The sequence below is a fragment of the Monodelphis domestica genome, chromosome 5 (genome assembly GCF_027887165.1).
Source record: "Monodelphis domestica isolate mMonDom1 chromosome 5, mMonDom1.pri, whole genome shotgun sequence".
NCBI classification, from domain to species: domain Eukaryota; kingdom Metazoa; phylum Chordata; class Mammalia; order Didelphimorphia; family Didelphidae; genus Monodelphis; species Monodelphis domestica.
The window spans coordinates 162,126,421-162,144,652 of record NC_077231.1 but is presented as its reverse complement, the minus strand read 5'-3'; positions in this window follow the sequence as shown (position 1 = coordinate 162,144,652).

The following is an 18,232-nucleotide window of genomic DNA, read 5'->3' as shown; positions in this document are numbered from 1 at the left end:
ACTTTTTTTTAATCTCAGAATAATTCCAGATGGTTGTCCAAAATCGTTCAATGGGTTCACAGTTTCATCCACCAACATGGCATCAGTATCCTCATTTTTTCACATCCCCTCCAATTGTATGAGATGATATCTCAGAGTTATTTTGATTTGCAATTCCATTTTCTAATGATTCTAAGTGTAAAGAAATTTTTCTTTATGTCTAATCTAAACTATTTTCTTTGCAACTTCTACCAATTCTGACTTCTAAGGCCAAATAAAATTAGGCTTATTTCTCTTCTTCACAAGTCTTGCAAATACTTAAGTACAACTTTCAAGTCTCCTCTGACTGTAGCCTTTTCTCCTCCAAGACAGACATCCCTAATTTCTTTTACTTATCGTCATATAAAAATTGAAATCTACTAAAGGTCTTTGATCCAAAGTGTGATATAATAATAGATGTGTATTAGGAAGATTAATATAGCAACTCTGTTGTAATTTGCAGTGGAAAGAGGCAGAAATTAAAGACACTAGTTAAGAGGTTATGGAAATAATCAAGGCAAGAGGTACTGCAGACCTGATTTAGGTTGTGGTGAAGGAAGCAGAGAGGAGAGGGTGGATGCAAGAGATGCTGATGAGGTAAAATCAACAGGACTGTTCTTCATAGTCAAATTACAAGAGCAAGAGCCCAGAAAGTTGGAAGTAGTTGTTATAACTAGTCTTTCAATATTCAGTACCTGTGTTTAATAATGAAAACAAGATGGATTGTGCCTTCTTACATGAGACAGGCATGCTAAAATAAGAATTATCATAGCTATTTACTACTTTAGAGAAGAAATGTGATAGAAAATGAAACCACTCCATGTGATATTTTAGAAACTTTGATCAACAGCACCTCATAAAAGTGTTCATTGGAAATTCTTGAAATAATTCTTCCCAAATGCATTTACTTTAATGTTTCTTGTAGGATATAAAACTTTTGCTCTTTCTCTGCATTCAAACTTTTGTTATGTTTTATTGGAAAAGATCCCATGATCTACTGGGTTTTGCTTTGAAATTATTCTGCAGCTGCTATTTGTAGTCAGGTCTCAAAATCTACAGTGAAGCTGAGAAAAGTGCTCATCTTTTCATTCGGGGTTGGCTATTATAACTATTATTAATTGCTATGTTATTATTGATTATCTTGTTACTGATATTTTATAAATAATAACAACATATCACTCAGCTAATTAAAGAAGGATTCAAAATCTGCATGTAAAGAAAGAACAAGATGACCTTACTGATAGGCAATAAAAATGTACTTGTTTTTCAAGGAAGCAAGGAAAAATGAAAATTCAGAGAGAGTTTTTACATTTCATCTCAAATGCTCTTCTCTTTTCTGAAGGTGAGCTCTTTAATTACCCATTTTCTTTAAACTTTTAATAAAGTTAAAATGGAGAGTTTAAATAATGGCATATGTATGTATGCATTTGTGTATGTTTATTGAACTCATAGTGATAACAGAACCACATTTTTTATTATGAAATAAAAACACAATCAATCAAAATAGGTTAAACCATAAGACCTAAGAGATCATTCAAACAGGAATCAATATATCCATAGGTAAAAGCTGCTTTTGTGCTTGAAAGTTTCAATTACTGAAATAAAATATATAATATTTGTATTGAAGTGCTTACCAAATGAAAAAGCATTCAGTCAAAATAATTAATAGGCAATTTTGAAAGAAGCTATAGCTTAATAACAATTAAGCAACTGAAGTTTTTCAAGAAGTGATCATCAGGCCTAGTCTTAAACAATTTTTAAAAAATTAGTAAAGACTCATAAAGAAATAAACTATTGACTTCTAGACAGGGAAGTGATGGACTCATAATTCAGATCAAAGCGCATGTTCTTTTCCTTTGCTCCCTTCCCTCTCTCCTTTCACTCTTTTCTTCTTTCCTTTTTTCTTTTTTTTTGGAATAAGGGAAAGAAAATAATGGTTAAATTAATTCATCAACAAAAGTATGTTGTGAAGTATTGAGATTATTATTGATGGTGTTGAGGAGGAAGCTATGGTAAATATTTTGATGTTCACAAAAGTATCTTTCAGCTTTCCTCTCAGAATGAAATCCAAGAGTAACATCCCCTCACCAGGCCAGTATGTAATTTTCTTGGAGACTATATATTTATATAAAAATCTATTTATTTATATTTAACAGATATGAGAATAAGAATTAGTAACAAGGAAAGCCCTAACACTACTATACATCCATCCCCTTTCCTACATTTCCCTCATGGCAAACTCTTCTATTTCTTTGAGCTACTCAGAACTGCTTAGCACTAAAAAAAAACCCAAAACACTATCTAAAATCTAACTATAATCCTTATAAAAATAGCTTAATATTGTTAACAGTGTCTCCAAGTAAATATACAGTCAGTTAGCCCAAAGTTTCAACAGCTAATTACCCAAAAGGTAACTCTGAAATGGCTCCCAAAGTTCAGGCAAAACAGGCAACACAGCAGATATGACAGCTTCTTCTCCAAGATGATTTTTCACGGTTAGGCAAGTAGAAACCTCTGAGATGGGTTTGATTTCTCTCTCTCTCTCCTATAGCCACCAGAGAGCAAGGCTGAGTTGAGTCTGCCTCCACCAAAAGCCAGAGACCAATTCCAAGCTTACTGATCAACTGTCAGAACTTTATCTGCTTCTCTCCTTCCAAGTTCTCATCTCAAGCATAGAATTCTGTCTTGCCTTCAGCCTCAGAGACACCTTCTTACAATTCCTTGTTTTAATCAATACCTAATCAGTATATTTCTAATTTCCTTACTACAGTTGTCAGTGCAAAAAGGTAATGAATCTAAATCTATTTAAATTAATCTATTTATGATTACAATACAATACTATTTGTTAAGGGTAAATTCTTGGGTTGAGACTGAATATATTATTTAGTAGTCTCCGGGGATTTCGTTTTCTAAATCCCAATAAAATACTCAAGTCAGAATGGAATTTTATGGTGACTTATTCACAATAGAAGGAAGAAATTAAGAAGAAGGAGAAAGAGGGAAAGGGGTAAAGATCTAATCTGGCCTTGCCTGAGCCAGGGGGAGTTCAGAGGCCTCTCAGCCAATGGGCCTTCCCAGAAGATTAAATCTTGCTCAGCTTCCAGCTAGGAGGCCTCCTCCAAGATGAGGGGCCTCCTTGGAGGGTCAGGGAAAAGAGAAGTCAGCCTTAACACTCACCACATGGTTGCCTAAGGGAAGCAGTCTCAGGACCCACACTTCAGAGTTCCTCCAAGTCAAGAATTTACCACCCAAGTCTGCAAAAGCCACAAAAAGCATCCCTCTCTGTATTAGAAATAGAATAATCTGTGGAGAATATTTCTGGTTGTAATGAATGATACTCTGGCAGTGACTAGAGAGATACTAGGAGAAACCTCAGGGTGCCTAGTTGTAATGGAGATAGAAATACTTCTGAGAGATAGAGATACTACTAAAGGGTCTACTCTGGGGTTGCCTATTGAACACTACTGATGGCTAATAGATTAATATTATTTCTACCCTCATCCTCCCTCAATAACACCCTTCACCACCCTTCTTCTGAAGCCTTTGGTTTCGCCCCTCCCCCCTGAGTGAACTCTGAGGTTTATGAGGAAACACTTTTTTCTCTTCCTTTCTCAAGTAAGGGGATGTATTGGGAACAACAGGATGGAGGACTGAGGTAAGATGAGGTGAGAGGGATAGAGTTGTCCCTAGTCTATAAGGAGGGTTAAAAGGATTTTGGGAAATGTCAGTCCTATCACAGTTGTGACACAAAGTCTGTCAGGGAGATGGAGGACAACTGTTTAATCTTCTTTCTTCTTCCTTCAAACTCAAAAATACAATCAGTTCTTCAGGTTCAACTACCACCATCAGCCACATAAAACCTTCTTCTTGCCTCCCCTCTCCAAAAGTCAAGAGACTTCAGCCTAAGACAGAAGTTAACAGGGGACCTGTTTGCAGCTTCTTCCCTCTTCAGTCTAGCTTGACTCTCCAACTGACTTTCCTGGGAACATTCCATTTGGAATGTTCTTTCTTGATTGACAGCTGAGGTCCTTTACTTTGTTTTGCATGCATGAAATTCTCTCTTCCTTCATGCCTCTTCCACATCTCATAGGAAGTGATGTGATATATATAAAGGCAGTTCTTTACATCACTTCCTGTGTCTCACATGTACCAATGGTGGTTTAAGCCTGGCTTAGGACAGCCCAGGGGGTCAGTCAGCTGCCTCTTATTTGTTACTTGCTAGCACATGCCAGTCATAGGTCTTCCTCCCTTAATCCTTAAGTGGGGGTGTATACATTCCTGGTTGCTAAAATTCTAAAGACTAAGCAGGGTGGAGTAAATCTATAATTCATAAACTCCAAGGTAGTCATTAAGAAAAAGGATATTCACTTCCATAAAAGGAACAGCCAGATTGTGTCCACAAGCAAATTGAAACATATAATTCTTCACTTTTTTCCTCTATGAATTTTTCTCTAGTAGAAATGATATGTATCTTGTTTCATAACATGATGAAGAGAAAAATATGTATTAAATGACAATATATGTATATATGTACAACCTCTAACATCCCTTGCCTTCTTGGGGAGGGGAGAAGTATAGGAGGAAGGGAGAAAAAAAGAATAAGAAATCATTATTTTCATAAACCTAATAAGAGAATTTGTTTCTCTTGGATAAGAATGTTAATTATAATTCATTACACATGTATAACAAATCATTATATTATTGTTATGTTACATATTATATTGCAGATCAAAATCAAAATAAATAGCAATAAAAAACCTCATAAAGCAAATTTATAGATAGATAAAAAGAGAAAACAGATAGAAAGTTTTTTAAATAACCAACAAATAATTAGCATAATGGGATATTATATTCACTGTATCTTTCAGTTAATTATGAATTGGTAAAGATGTTTATTGTTTAAGAAAAAGATAATGAATCATAATTTGATGTTATTGGCCTCAAAATGACAAAATAAATAAATGAACAATAGACATCTCTTCTGCCCACCCTTTAAAAATGTCCTTGAATAACTTTTTATGTCTTTGTATTCTTCCTTCAGATGACCTCAGGCTTCTCCGTGTCACTTCTATAAACTTCATAAGTTAATTCATTCAATAATCATTTTTAATTACATACTATGTGCAACACAATATGCTTGTCACTCTGATACAAAAATAAGGAAAGTTTAACCTTTGCTCTCTAATCTAAAAATGCTTTTCTACTATTTCTCTGTGTTAAAAAGGAAAATAGTTCGGATATAAACAATTAAAATATGCATAAGACAAACTATAGGAGAGTATTATTCTACCTCTGTGCTAAGAGCACGCAATGGCTAGCCATCAAAATCAGAGGATTTTGTTGTTTCTATTGTGGAATACATTGACTTAGAAGAACTAGTAAACGAACAACAATCCTTTGCATTAAAATTGGTCTACTGACATGATAATGTAAAAAATTTCTAAAAATGAAATTTGATAATGATGTTAAATTCCTTAGCTTTGACCAGGAAATGATATATGCAAACCATGTCATTATCCTCATTGTTGGAAATATAAAATTTAATTTTAGTACACCTTGATAGTGGGAGATTTGGTAAAATTTCAATCATTTTAAGATCATTTTCCCCCTAGTGTGAAAAGAGTGAGTACTTTCAATTTAAGTTTCTAACCTCTAAATGATAACCTGATCACCCTTCCTAATGAAATCACTATTTTCTATAATAATAAGTGACAATAATTGAATCTACTGGATGCTAAAAAAGTCAAGATGAAGATTAAAAAATGTATTTGTATGTCTGGCATATGCTAAGCAACACATACAGAGTCACAATTGTATTCCTAACCTCGTTACCTATAAAGTGAGAGGAGATAAATTGGATAACCATAAGCCAAATCTGGAAATCATTTACATCATTTGTTCTCAATAAGTTGTTGGATATATTTTGCTTGTGGTTTGGCTATGATCATATATATTTTCAAAGTGCTCATTTTCTTAGATTCAAATTTAGGGACTTAAAGCCTATATACTTTCCTTAAAGGAAATCTTGTGATGACAGTGGAGCTATTTGAAATATCTTATTCTTTGTTTCTACTTCTACCATCAGATCTTTATAATAACAATTCAATTTTTGTGATGAGAGAGAAAAATAGTAGCTTGCTATGGAAAATGTGACCATTTTTCTATGCAAAGTGTCCTAAACGCAGCTAAACCACATTCCAAAGAGGAAGACCATTTGAAAATATTAGATATAACTTCAAATAAATAGAATAATGAGACCTCAATTCAATTGGCAATCTTTCTGCTGTTTTCTCCCACATCTTTATGACTCACTAAAACCAAATATGACATGTCTAAATGACTCCCTTATACCAATTAATGTGTACCTTTTCCATTTATTATGTCATCACAAATGGAAATATCTTCACATTTACATCACTAATAGACCTATCTCGAAAGGAATTCATATTACAGCTGATTTTGAATGCCCTTTAATAGCTATCTTTTTTTACTAAGCTAATAGGGCTGCTGACATATAGATACACACAAAGATACCCAATATGGAACTTTAATTCAACCAATATTCATTGAGCTCCTACTATATGCCAACAACTACAGGTGCTCAAAGGATGGTAAGGCAACATTTCTGCACTCAAGGAATGTATTGTCTAATAAGTGGGGCATGAAATATGTGCACATAACTATGTAATATAGAGTGCAGTGTGCCATGAGGGGAATAAAAATGAAACAGAGGTTCAGAGGAGGATAAGATTACAGGAAAATCCAAAGCATATATGAAAGGTTCCATGGAGAAGAGGTCTTTTATACTTACAAAGGCTCAGCAAGTGGTGCACTGTGGGAGGGAAAGAATAAGCATTAACTATGCACTTACTATGTACTAGCTCTTTTAGGGAGAAGAGAGTGCTGGAGTGGACTGAATGCCAAGCCTAGTGTTAGGAAGTTAGGAAGACTCATCTTCTTGAGTTTAAACCTGGCCTCAAACACTTGATAACTATGTGATCCTGGACAAGTCACAACCCTGTCCTCCTCTGGTTCCTTCTCTTATAAAATGAGCCACAGAAGGAAATGTAAACCACTCCATTATCTTTGCAAAGAAAATCCCAAAACGGGGTCACAAAGTCAGATACGACTAAAGCGACTGAACAACAACAAAAATGTGCAAGAAAAATGTGTCAGACACTGTACTAAGTACTCTGATAAATAATATCTCATGAGATCCTTTTGTACACCTTGGAAGACAGGTGTACAAAATAGGTAGCAGTGTCAAGGAAGGCAAAGAAGGAAATACTATTTGGGCTTTGTTGTGAAGAGAGGAAATGCAATGCAGTGCATAGGAAGTTGGTCTGGGACTTAGAAAGATCTACATTCAAGTTCTGCATATGGTATGTACTAGCTGTATAACCCCAAGCCAGTTACTTAAGCTCTTGATACCCCAAGCAATTTTCCAGGGCTATAAGTTGTAGAACAGATGCTAATGCTCTTAGCAGAAGTGATGATACTTCCTCTATCAAATGAGTTTCCCTGCTTGGTGAAAGGAGAGGAGTTTCACCATTGGAAGCTCTTTATTTCAATGAAACCATGGGTCATATGCAAAAATAAAAATTGTAGACAGTAGCTTTGAATGTTAGACTAAAGATCTTGATGGGGGGGGGGGTGGGAGTCAAAGTCTTTAAAAGGCAATGATAGGGTTACAACAATACTTTAGCAAAATTAATATGGCAATTAATTAATTAATAGGTAATATTAATAGGTAATATGGTTTGGAGGGATAGTACATTGGAAACAGAAGACAACAGTCTGGCTTGCTAGGGGTGGAAGAGTAATAGCAGTGGTAATGGGGGGTGGGGTTCCAACAATGAAAAATTGAGACGGAGGGTGGCATAGTAATGAAAGCACTGGATTTGGAGTGAAAGTCCCAAGTTGAAAATTCTGCTTACTATTTAATAGGCCATGGGAAGTTTTCTCAAATTCTCTGGCCATTTGTTTCTTCATCTAAAATAATTATAAGATGGGGCTAAATTATCTTTAAGTTCTTTTAAAGTCCTAAATCTTGGGAAGTAAATTGAGGAAGAACCATAAGAATTCAATGATATTAAATTAGATAGGAAAGAGAGTTAAACAACATTTTAAGATTTTAAGTTCAAGTAACAAGAAGCATACTGGTACCATTGTTAGAAAATAGAGAAACCTAAGGAGAGACATGTTTGAAATGATGATCAATTACTATTTAAGTATTTTGTATTTAAAGGCTTAGTCTAATATCAAAGGACATATCTCAAAAAGAATAGGTTTGAGGTAAAAATACAGATTTGGAGGTCTAATATTAAAAAGGATAACTAAAACTATGGGCATAAATTATCAATAATATGGAAATAGGTCTTGATCAATTACATATATATATATATATATATATATATATATATATATATATATATATAACCCAGTGGAATTGACTGTTGGCTACTGTGGGGGGAGGAGGGAAGGGAAAGAACATGAATCATGTAAACATGCAAAAACTTTAAAAATTAATTAAGTAAAATTTTTCAATTAAAAAAACTATGATCACAGATTAGATCACTGTGGAAGAAATTATAGAGAAAAAAGGGGGAAAGGGGAGGCAATTATGGAACTTGGAGAATGTAACAAAATGAATTCAGGAAACAGAAGGAAGGAAATGAGGCTGAGGAGATAGAATGAATAATTAGAGTAGTATCATAAGAATATCAAAGGAGGAGAAAGTGTCAATAATGCAAGGTAACCAGCAGTGGAAAATGCTGGGGGGAGGGGGGGAGATGAAAGAGGATGAGGACTGAGAAATAGATATTGGAATTGGAGATGAGAAGGTTCCTGATCACCACTAAGAGTCAGTCAAGTGGTATGGACAAAGGTCAAACTGAAAGTAATTAAAGGGTAGTCAAAGACAATTGCAGCAAATATAGATTAATCATAAGGTTAGAGTTTGAAGAGAACTCAGAGACCATCAAACTTTTCTTTTTATAGATGAGAAAACTGAGACTCAAGGAGACTAAGTAACTTGCTCAGTTTCTGAGGTAGGATTTGAATGTGGGTAGTAGATAGAAGGAGTGAGATAGACTGATATATTGAGAGAAGATGAGGGTGAAATTAGAGGATGAGTAAGACAAAAATCATTTCAGGGGAGAGAGAGAAAAAGAGAAACTTTCTAGTCTCATTTCTTTGTTCCACACATCTTCAAACTGCAAAAAGAAACAAACAGATCAATGTTTCTTGTTTTGTTTTTTAATGCTGCATGCCTGGTTTCTTTATCTGAGTACTGTTGTCTTCAAATTTACTGAAGCTTCCCAAAGCGTTCTGGATGTCCTTCATTTCAAAGGCTAGCAGTGATTTCTATTCAGTATTCATTTCCCTCTCTCCACTGGAAGTAAGGCATGTGTACCTATACTATTTAAAGTCCAACAGGGATAATATTAATTAGCCAAATGGCGGCTAACTGGTATGTTAAATTGGCATAATAATAGATGATATGTCACAAAACACTTTGAAATTTAGAAAGCACTTTATAATCTCTCCTCAATTTGTATACATTGTTATATTAATTTTACAAATAAGGCAACTGAGGCTCAGAGAGGTTCTATAACTTTTACATAATCACACAATCAGTAAATGTTATGGTAGAAATTAGCAAGGTTGTTCCTAATTCCATAGCCAACACACAGCCTACCCTACCTTTGAGGAACCATGGCTTCTGGACTCTGAATTCAATGCTTTCTCTTTCATTTTGTTTAGATGATCACATAATTTTCATTCAATTTTTAAAATACATGAGTATGGCAAGTATACTTACAAAAAAAGCCATTTGATTTTAAAGTTCTCTAACAAAAAATACATCAAATGATAAAGAAGATGATCATAAAAACCTGTAAAGACTTATATGAAGTTATGCAAAATGAAGTTAGCAGAACCAGGAAAATGTACACAGCAATAACAAAAATGTGTGATGATCAACATTCAATAATAACTATTATCAACAAAGCAAGGAAACAGGACAATTCCAAGGGAATCAAAATGAAAAAGTATGTCCACTGCAACAGAAGGAAAGGAGATGAAATACAAATAGAAATATTTCTTTCTGATCTCTATTTCCTCTGTGAACCTTTCTTTAGTATGAGTCATGTGTCTTCTTTCACCACATGATGAACATGAAAATACACATTTCATGATAATATATGTACATACTATATTATATTACATGTCTTCTTGGGGAGGTGGAAGGGATGGGGAAGAAAGAGAACATGAATTGCAAAATATCAGAAAATTAATATTAAAAATTTTTATTGATGTAAAAAACAACATTTTTTTTCTAAAAAATCTACTGCAGTTACTTGTATGCTGAGATTTTGGCTCATCTATTAAACTCTTATTAAATAAATATTACCTCTAATCTTTCAAAAATACATAATTTCCTGAGAGGTATGTATTCCTGTGATTTCTTTTTTCTTTTCTGCATTTGATCTCTCCCACACTCTTTGGGAAAGTTATGGGCTAATGGTACAATGGGAGCTCTGCTTCAATGACTTATACTGTGGAGTAAATTAAATTTTTTAGCATAATTGGCAGGAATTTTGCCACTAATCTATTAGCATTAATTTGATCTGCAAAATGAAACTCCTGAATCTTCTCGTGGAAATAACCTGCCTAAAATCAAGTTTAAATCCCATTCATCCTTCAGTGAACCAGTTAAATGTGCCTGGGAAGAAAACTTTTAACTTTTCTATAATCCTTTTAATCTTGTTTATCAATTTTGAGCTACTACTTATTTCATACGTAACAAAGTAATATGTAATATAACAACAATATGTTACATGATTTATTATAAAGAGAAACAAATTCTCAAATTAGCTATGGCCCAAAATGTTTGTCTCATTATTTTTTCTTCCCTCCTTCCCAATCTTCCCCCTTCCTCCAAAAGGCAGGTGAAATGATGTAAGTTGTATATGTTTATATTATCATATAATACATATTTCCCTGTTCATGATGTTGTAAAACAAGACACATATTACTTACAACTAGAGAAAAATTCATACAGGAAATAAAGTGAAGAACAGTATGTTTCAATTTGCTATTCAGACTGTTCCTTCTATGGTGGTAGATATCTTTTGCAGTCATGGTCCCTTGGAGTTATCTTTGATACTAGTCTTTAGGCATTAACATTTGAATGTTATGAATGTTACTGTGTACAATGTTCATCAACAAAGCATTTTTCATTTCTAAGACTTTTTTTTCAAATTTTGATTCATCTCAGAAAAAGCTCGGCCAGTGTTATCTGTATTTTATTAGTAAATTTTGCATGCATGCATGTATACTACTTTATAAAATGGGCTGATTTTATGAGCATTCTGGCTACTTGAATTTATGATCACCATTTTTAATATGATTTTGCCCAGTAGAAATAATAGTTAATAACAACAACAATAAGTCACATTTTCATGCTTGTAATAAAAATAGCATTTATATAGCATATTTGCAAAGCTTAACACATTTTATCTTATTTAATTTTTATAACAACCCAATGAGGAAATACTACTCATTATACACACTTAACAGATAAGTGACTTCTCCAGGGTCACACACATAATAAATATCAAAGGCAGTACTTAAACTCAGATTGAACTCAGATCTTCCTCTAAGTCTTCCTTTGATTACTATCCTGGGGGAAGGGCAGAAGTTGCCACCTATTAAAATATTTCATTATAATAATGCTTGAAAGCCATGGATCATATGGTTTGGAAAGGAACTTCATAGTCAATATTATCAATTACTACTACATGAAATCAATGTAAATACTTAGAGAGAACCAAGTAGTCAGAAAAATACAAGGAGACCTATGGAGTCCAGAAACAATGAAAAACAAGATAGGCAATTAAATCTAATTAAATCATTGGCATTTTGCTTGTTTATTTTTGTGAGAGTGGCTTGCACACTGTTGTCCCCTAATACAAAGTGTGAAATAGCAATTTTAAGTAACTAAGTAGGTTGCATCATATTTCAGTAATTCTAGCCTCTAATAGATCTTCTATTTCATCTCAAAACAAAGAACAAAGTTCATCTTTTCCTGCAGATGCTTTCTTCCTTTTAAAGGTTCATCATGGAGAAGTCCCCCAATATTCCAGGCTGAGGGGGAAGGAGAGACTTCTAAATTTCTCTTGTCAACAAGAAAATACCATTGGAGTATGAGGATGGGTTATTTGCTGCATGTCCAAACTCTTTCTCAATTATACATGTCTTTGATGATATACTTTAGACTACTTGCTCTCTGTTATTCTTCTTTTAAAATAAGTAAGGGTCTTTTCATGATCACTGTGACATTGCCAGTCTTGAGAAAATATGGAAAATCTCCCATAAATTAAACCTTAATCAGAAGTATGTAGGGTGAGAGTATCCAACATGGGGGAAGAGGGGAAGCAGGAGAAAAGAAGGTAAAGAAAAAGATATGACCAGCAGGCATTTTGCATAGCAGTTTGTCATGAGAGCTCAAAAAAAAAAACAAGGACAAACTTGTTTTAAGTGTGCAGAACATTGAAAATGTGGTACTGGTCAGCAAACAGCAGCTTATAGTTGCATTTCTGAGACTATCCCTTAACACTTCTATATAAATCCACAGTACAGAATGATTTCTAGCCTTAGAATGAAGGTAAAAAGGATGGAAGAACATGTCAATCTCCAGGTTATCAGGGATAGTAAAATTATCACTAATCAGTGAAAAAAATGGAAAGGTTTCAATAAGAAACAAGACAAGGAATGGGAAGTAGAGGCAAAGGAAAAGCCTAATCATCTCAAGATGTGGGGAGTGGAAGATTATGATACAAGGAAAGAGGGAAAGAAAGTATACTACATTTGGAAATAAGTAAGGATATGGATGAGGTTCTATCCCCTGGAGAGGGAGGTAGAATAATGACAACTCCAGAGAAAGCAAGGAGCTTCTTAAGAATTCAGTAGTCCAAAAGGACAAGCATAATGTAAACCATTTGTGGGGATAATCGAAGAAGAAGAAAAATATAAATGATATTGCTATAAGATTATTCTATATCCATACAGCCTGGACAGAGAGAAGAATAAATGAAGACTTTGTGAATTGGATTCAAAACTGCAGCACAAAGGTCAAGGATTTTCATCATTTGGAATTTTGTTGCAGCTTCCTCTTGGCCAAACAGCAATGAATTTTATGCTAGCAATAATAATAATTTCATCCATCAAAAGGAAGTCTGCCCAAAAGAGATGATATGCTCTCGGGAATGAAATTCTGAAGACACAAAGAAATGTCTGTCATAAAATAACTGTAGTGGTCATAAAAGGAACTCCTTAATAAAGTTTTATTTTTTAAAAATGCTTATCTCATTAGTGAAAGCAATAGTAGATAAGTGAAAATAAATGTGAGCACATGATATGGTCTTATATAATTCTCTAAAATCCAAGATACAGAATAAACTTTACAAAGAATATTAAGCAGAATAGAGTGCTCTATTTATTGTTGTAGTAACTAAATTTAGGAAAAAAGGAGAAACTTGGGTTGCTGATAAAAAATAGATAGAAAGATAAACTTCTTTTCTGTGTCAAATGCTCGCTCTCCAATAAATGCCCCACTCCTTTGCCCATAAACCTAGCATCACAACTAAGTGGTGAGCAGTTTGGCCATTTTCTTTGTCATACTGCTGAAGATCATGACACCCCACTTCTGCCAGGCTGCTAACACCATCTCCTTCAGAGAATAAAAGGGAAGGACATCTGCTGAGAAAATAGGCTCTAATGAGACTGGAGAAAGAATCCCTTTTCTCACAATCTTCCTCTGCTTATACTCCCAAACCCAAGGATCTCAGCAAGGGATCAGACACTGGAAATTCTGCAGGTTCCAGATTTAAGGTTGCTTTTAGCTAAAAAGAACTTGACAGTTCCTCTGTGGACCAAGAGTAGCTGACAAATAATTTCACCCAGAAAGAACTTAAACTTCTTGTATATTTCTAGGGCTAGAAAAAAGGCAGAAGTTGCATAAAAACTATTTACTAGAGCCTAATATCATGAGTATTTCTGGCACCTTTTGTGGAAATTATACACGTGCAGTTCTTCAGAGCACTACAAGTCACTTGAGGACAAATATATCTATAACAGAGAAGCCCAGTTAGACACTAGGTAGAAACTTGTGAAATGTCCTAGAGATTATACTTTCTAACCCATGTTCAGATTCACATGTGCTTTCAGACATTAAAACTTTTTGAATGGCATCAAATATCTCTGGGGGGATTGATCTCTATTCTAAAATATCACAATAGGGGGGAGCTGGGGAGCTCAGTGGATTGAGAGCCAGGCCTAGAGATGGGAGGTCCTGGGTTCAAATCTGACCTCAGATACTTCCCAGCTGTGTGACCCTGGACCCCATTGCCTAGCCTTTACCACTCTTCTGCCTTTGAACCAATGCAGAGTATTGATCCCAAGATGGAAGGTAAGTGTTAAAAAATATATAATAAAATAAAATATAATAATAAAATCTTGGGAAATTTAGGGAATTATTTTACAAACAATAGATGAAAGGAAAGAAAGATAATAGTACTCAAAGTGACCATGTAAGTAAACTTGAATGAAATATATGATGATATAATATAATCAAATATTAAATGACATACGATACAAACAATAATACATTTTTTAAATATCAAAATAGACTTTTCACAAAGTTACATACTATAGAATGGATATGTAAAACTGAACCAGCAATGCTTTCCAAACATGATGGATAATATATGTATTTTTATTTTGAGATACAAGGTGGCATAGTGGGAAAAAAGAGTGAGCTCAGAGTCATGAAGAACACAGATTATGTCCTTCCTCTAACCCACACTGCTTGGGTAATGCTGGACAAATTCCTCAAACTTTCAATTTCCTAAGTGACTCTCTTCAGATTATAAAATGAATAGATATATTGATTTGCATTGGTAAAGGGAATTCCCTCATGCAGGAGTTCCCCAAGTCAATAAAATCATCTTGTCTATCACTTTCTTCATGTTGTGATCTAGTTTATTCCTGGAACATACTGAACAAGTTCATTTTTTCTCTTCCAATGGATGTAAAAAGAAGATTTTAAGTAGTTAATTATTCCTCTGTAGTTGCCTAGGGTTATGTTTAGATTTAGCATTCAAAATTCTGAATTTCCAATAAAATATTTAAGGAAAAATGGAAAATGGATCAAGTGAAATTAAGAGAAAAAAAGTGATTTAGATGAGAGCAAGTTAACAAACTCAGCTGGAGGCTGTAAAGTTTGTCACAATGAAGGACTGCCAAAATTACTAAACTAAATTTATACTAGGAAGTGACAGAATCCAGAGAGACTAAATTATAGCTTGTGCAAACTGACTGGACCAATTATATATAATCCTCTCTAACAAACTTTATCTTTCATGGGTCTCATAGTGTCTGGAAGGTTGGACTTTATTTACCTAAGACCTTGCCATGAAATAAAACACATTTTATAATACCTTTCATATATTGTCCAGTATAGTCAATCAAACCTTAAAATACCCCTAAATCTATGAAGACATATCTGGGTGCATCCAAATGTTATTTATCTGAACAGCTGAATTTTTCACTTTAACTGGTTATAAAAACCTCCCAGGTAGTTGATTATATAACTGTGGGGTATATTCTAGCAGTCATACTCATCAGAGTGTGGGTGTTATAAAGGAACTATCTTGATGATATATTTGGGTAATATTTTATATCAGAAAACCATAAAACTACAAGAAAAATTATTTTTCTGATTAATTATTAATTTTAATTTCATATTATATGAGATTTTAAAAACAAAATTGGTCTTTTAAGCATTTATATAATATACAAAATGGCACTTACATAACTGATAACTTAAAGAAATAAAATTATGATTCAATTTCTAATAACAAACAAGTTGTTTATAAATTCTACATGCTTATACATTATGCTACTATCATCTTTTAGATAATGAAGTTCTTTTAGCATGTGATAATAAATATTTGACATTAAAATGAAAAATTTCTAGCAATAAGAACCATTACTAGGTCAGAAAGGTTAATGCACTTTTCCTCCCTTATTCACTAAAAGGTTCTTCTGCTCTGGACCCAGGTGCATAGTCTGATCAGATTTAGTCCTGACAATCTTCACCTTCTTCATAGCCAAACCTGAAGATCTCACCAAGGAAAGAGATATTGTAAATCCTGTCTGTTTCAGATTTGAAGTTGTTTTTTTAACTAAAATAACTTAATATTACTTCACTAGCCCAAGAGTATTGTGAAATAGAAAACCCACAGGCTACATGTAGATAATTTAGGTAAATAAAGTCAAAAAGCCAAATTTCTCCAAGTCAAGGTAGAAAGATTTTATTGGAAGAGGGCCAAGTCCTCCAATAAAAGCATTCTCTTGCATGTTTTACATTGTTGGATCCCTGTAAGAGACCACGCCCAGAGTCTGAGACCTGGTTTATATAACAAAATGACATATCACAAGACATAATATCATAGAGACCTTATTTTACAAAGTTACCCAATTACAAAGCTGATTGCTTAGTTCATTTTGGAAAGCCCATATTAGTCTAAAGGTCAAGTCAAATGACCATTTACCTCTCTCTCATCTTATCTGGGGTTAAGGATGGCTATTTTCAAACAGGGAAGGGAGCCTGATGTTTGTGTCATATTGGGAGATGAGATTCAGATAGTCAGCATCTTATGATAAAGGGAAATACAAACTTAGGGAGGGGTTAGACATCCCTTTAGAAGCAGTTTTTATGCTTTAGTTAGAAATCCTTGTAATTCTACTGATTGTATTAAGATTATAATGAAATTTATTCTAATCACTTTAGAATCATAATACTGATTATCTTAAATCTATCACTATCACTAAAATCCAATCAAGTGTAAGGGGTAGGGGTCTATTTTCCCAACAAGAATAATAGATAAGCAGTTTCAATAAGGAAATAAATACTCAATCAATCAATCAATCAATCAATCGATAAATGAATAGATAGATAGATAGATAGATAGATAGATAGATAGATAGATAGATAGATAGATAGATGAATGAATGAATGAATGCATGTGGTTCAGGCTAGATAGTGACAAATAATATAAATAATTCCCTAATCCACATCCAGGTCTCCATTCTAGAGTCATGAACTGCTCCATGTAAATAGATTTACCTACTTATATACCTAACAGCTAGATTTCTGTAAGTTTCTCTATTCCTTCACTTTATCCCTAATAGAGTCTGTGTGCATTGGTGGAAGAGTGTGACCTAGACCCTTGCATGTATATAATGAATTTGATTCCTGTCTCAAGCATTTACTAGCAGTGTGAAAATTGGCAAGTCTTTTAAATTCTCTCCATTTCAATTTATTCACCTATAAAATTGAGGTAGTAATAGTACCTTCCTCACAGGTTTACTGGGATCAAATGTAAATAAAGTGCTTTGGAAACCTTAAGGCACTATGTAAATGAAAGATATTATTTCTATTAAATTTTGATTATACCATGTTGTCTTCTATTAAATAAACATTATACTATTATTAGTCTTGCTTTTGCCTTTTCATTAAATAAGTGTTTTATATTTAAGAATTAATGCTGACAGCAGAGCAGAGAAGAAGTCCCTTCAGGACAAAATAGCCCAAACCCACAGATCCATCAAATAATCAGAGAAGCAAGATTACAGCCAATGACAGGGGGCAAAAAAAGCAAAAATATGAGTAAACAACAGAAAAAGAAAAAAGAAATTACAATCAACAGCTTCTATCCAGGTAATAAACAAAGAACAAACAGAACACAGGAGGACCAATGAACACCAAGCAAAAACCCAGAAACTACAGAGAACTGGGCTCAGGCTTTAGAAGAATTCAAAACACAATTCAAAAAACAATTAAGAGAGATTGAAGACAATTGGGAAAAGAACTTATAAAACAAACTAAGTCATCTGAAACAGAGGCACATGAACTAAAATAAGAAAATAATGTCTTGAAAACCAGAATTGACCAGTTTGAAAATGAGGCAAAGAAAGTGAAAGATGACCTACAAAGAAAAACAGATCAGAAGGAGAAGTTTGACCAAAAAGCTAGGGATGAAATTTAGTCTCTAAAAATTAGAATCCAGCAACTAGAAGCAAATGACTTCACAAAGAGTCTATAAAACAAAATCAAAAGAATGAAAAAATTGAGAAAAATATGAAG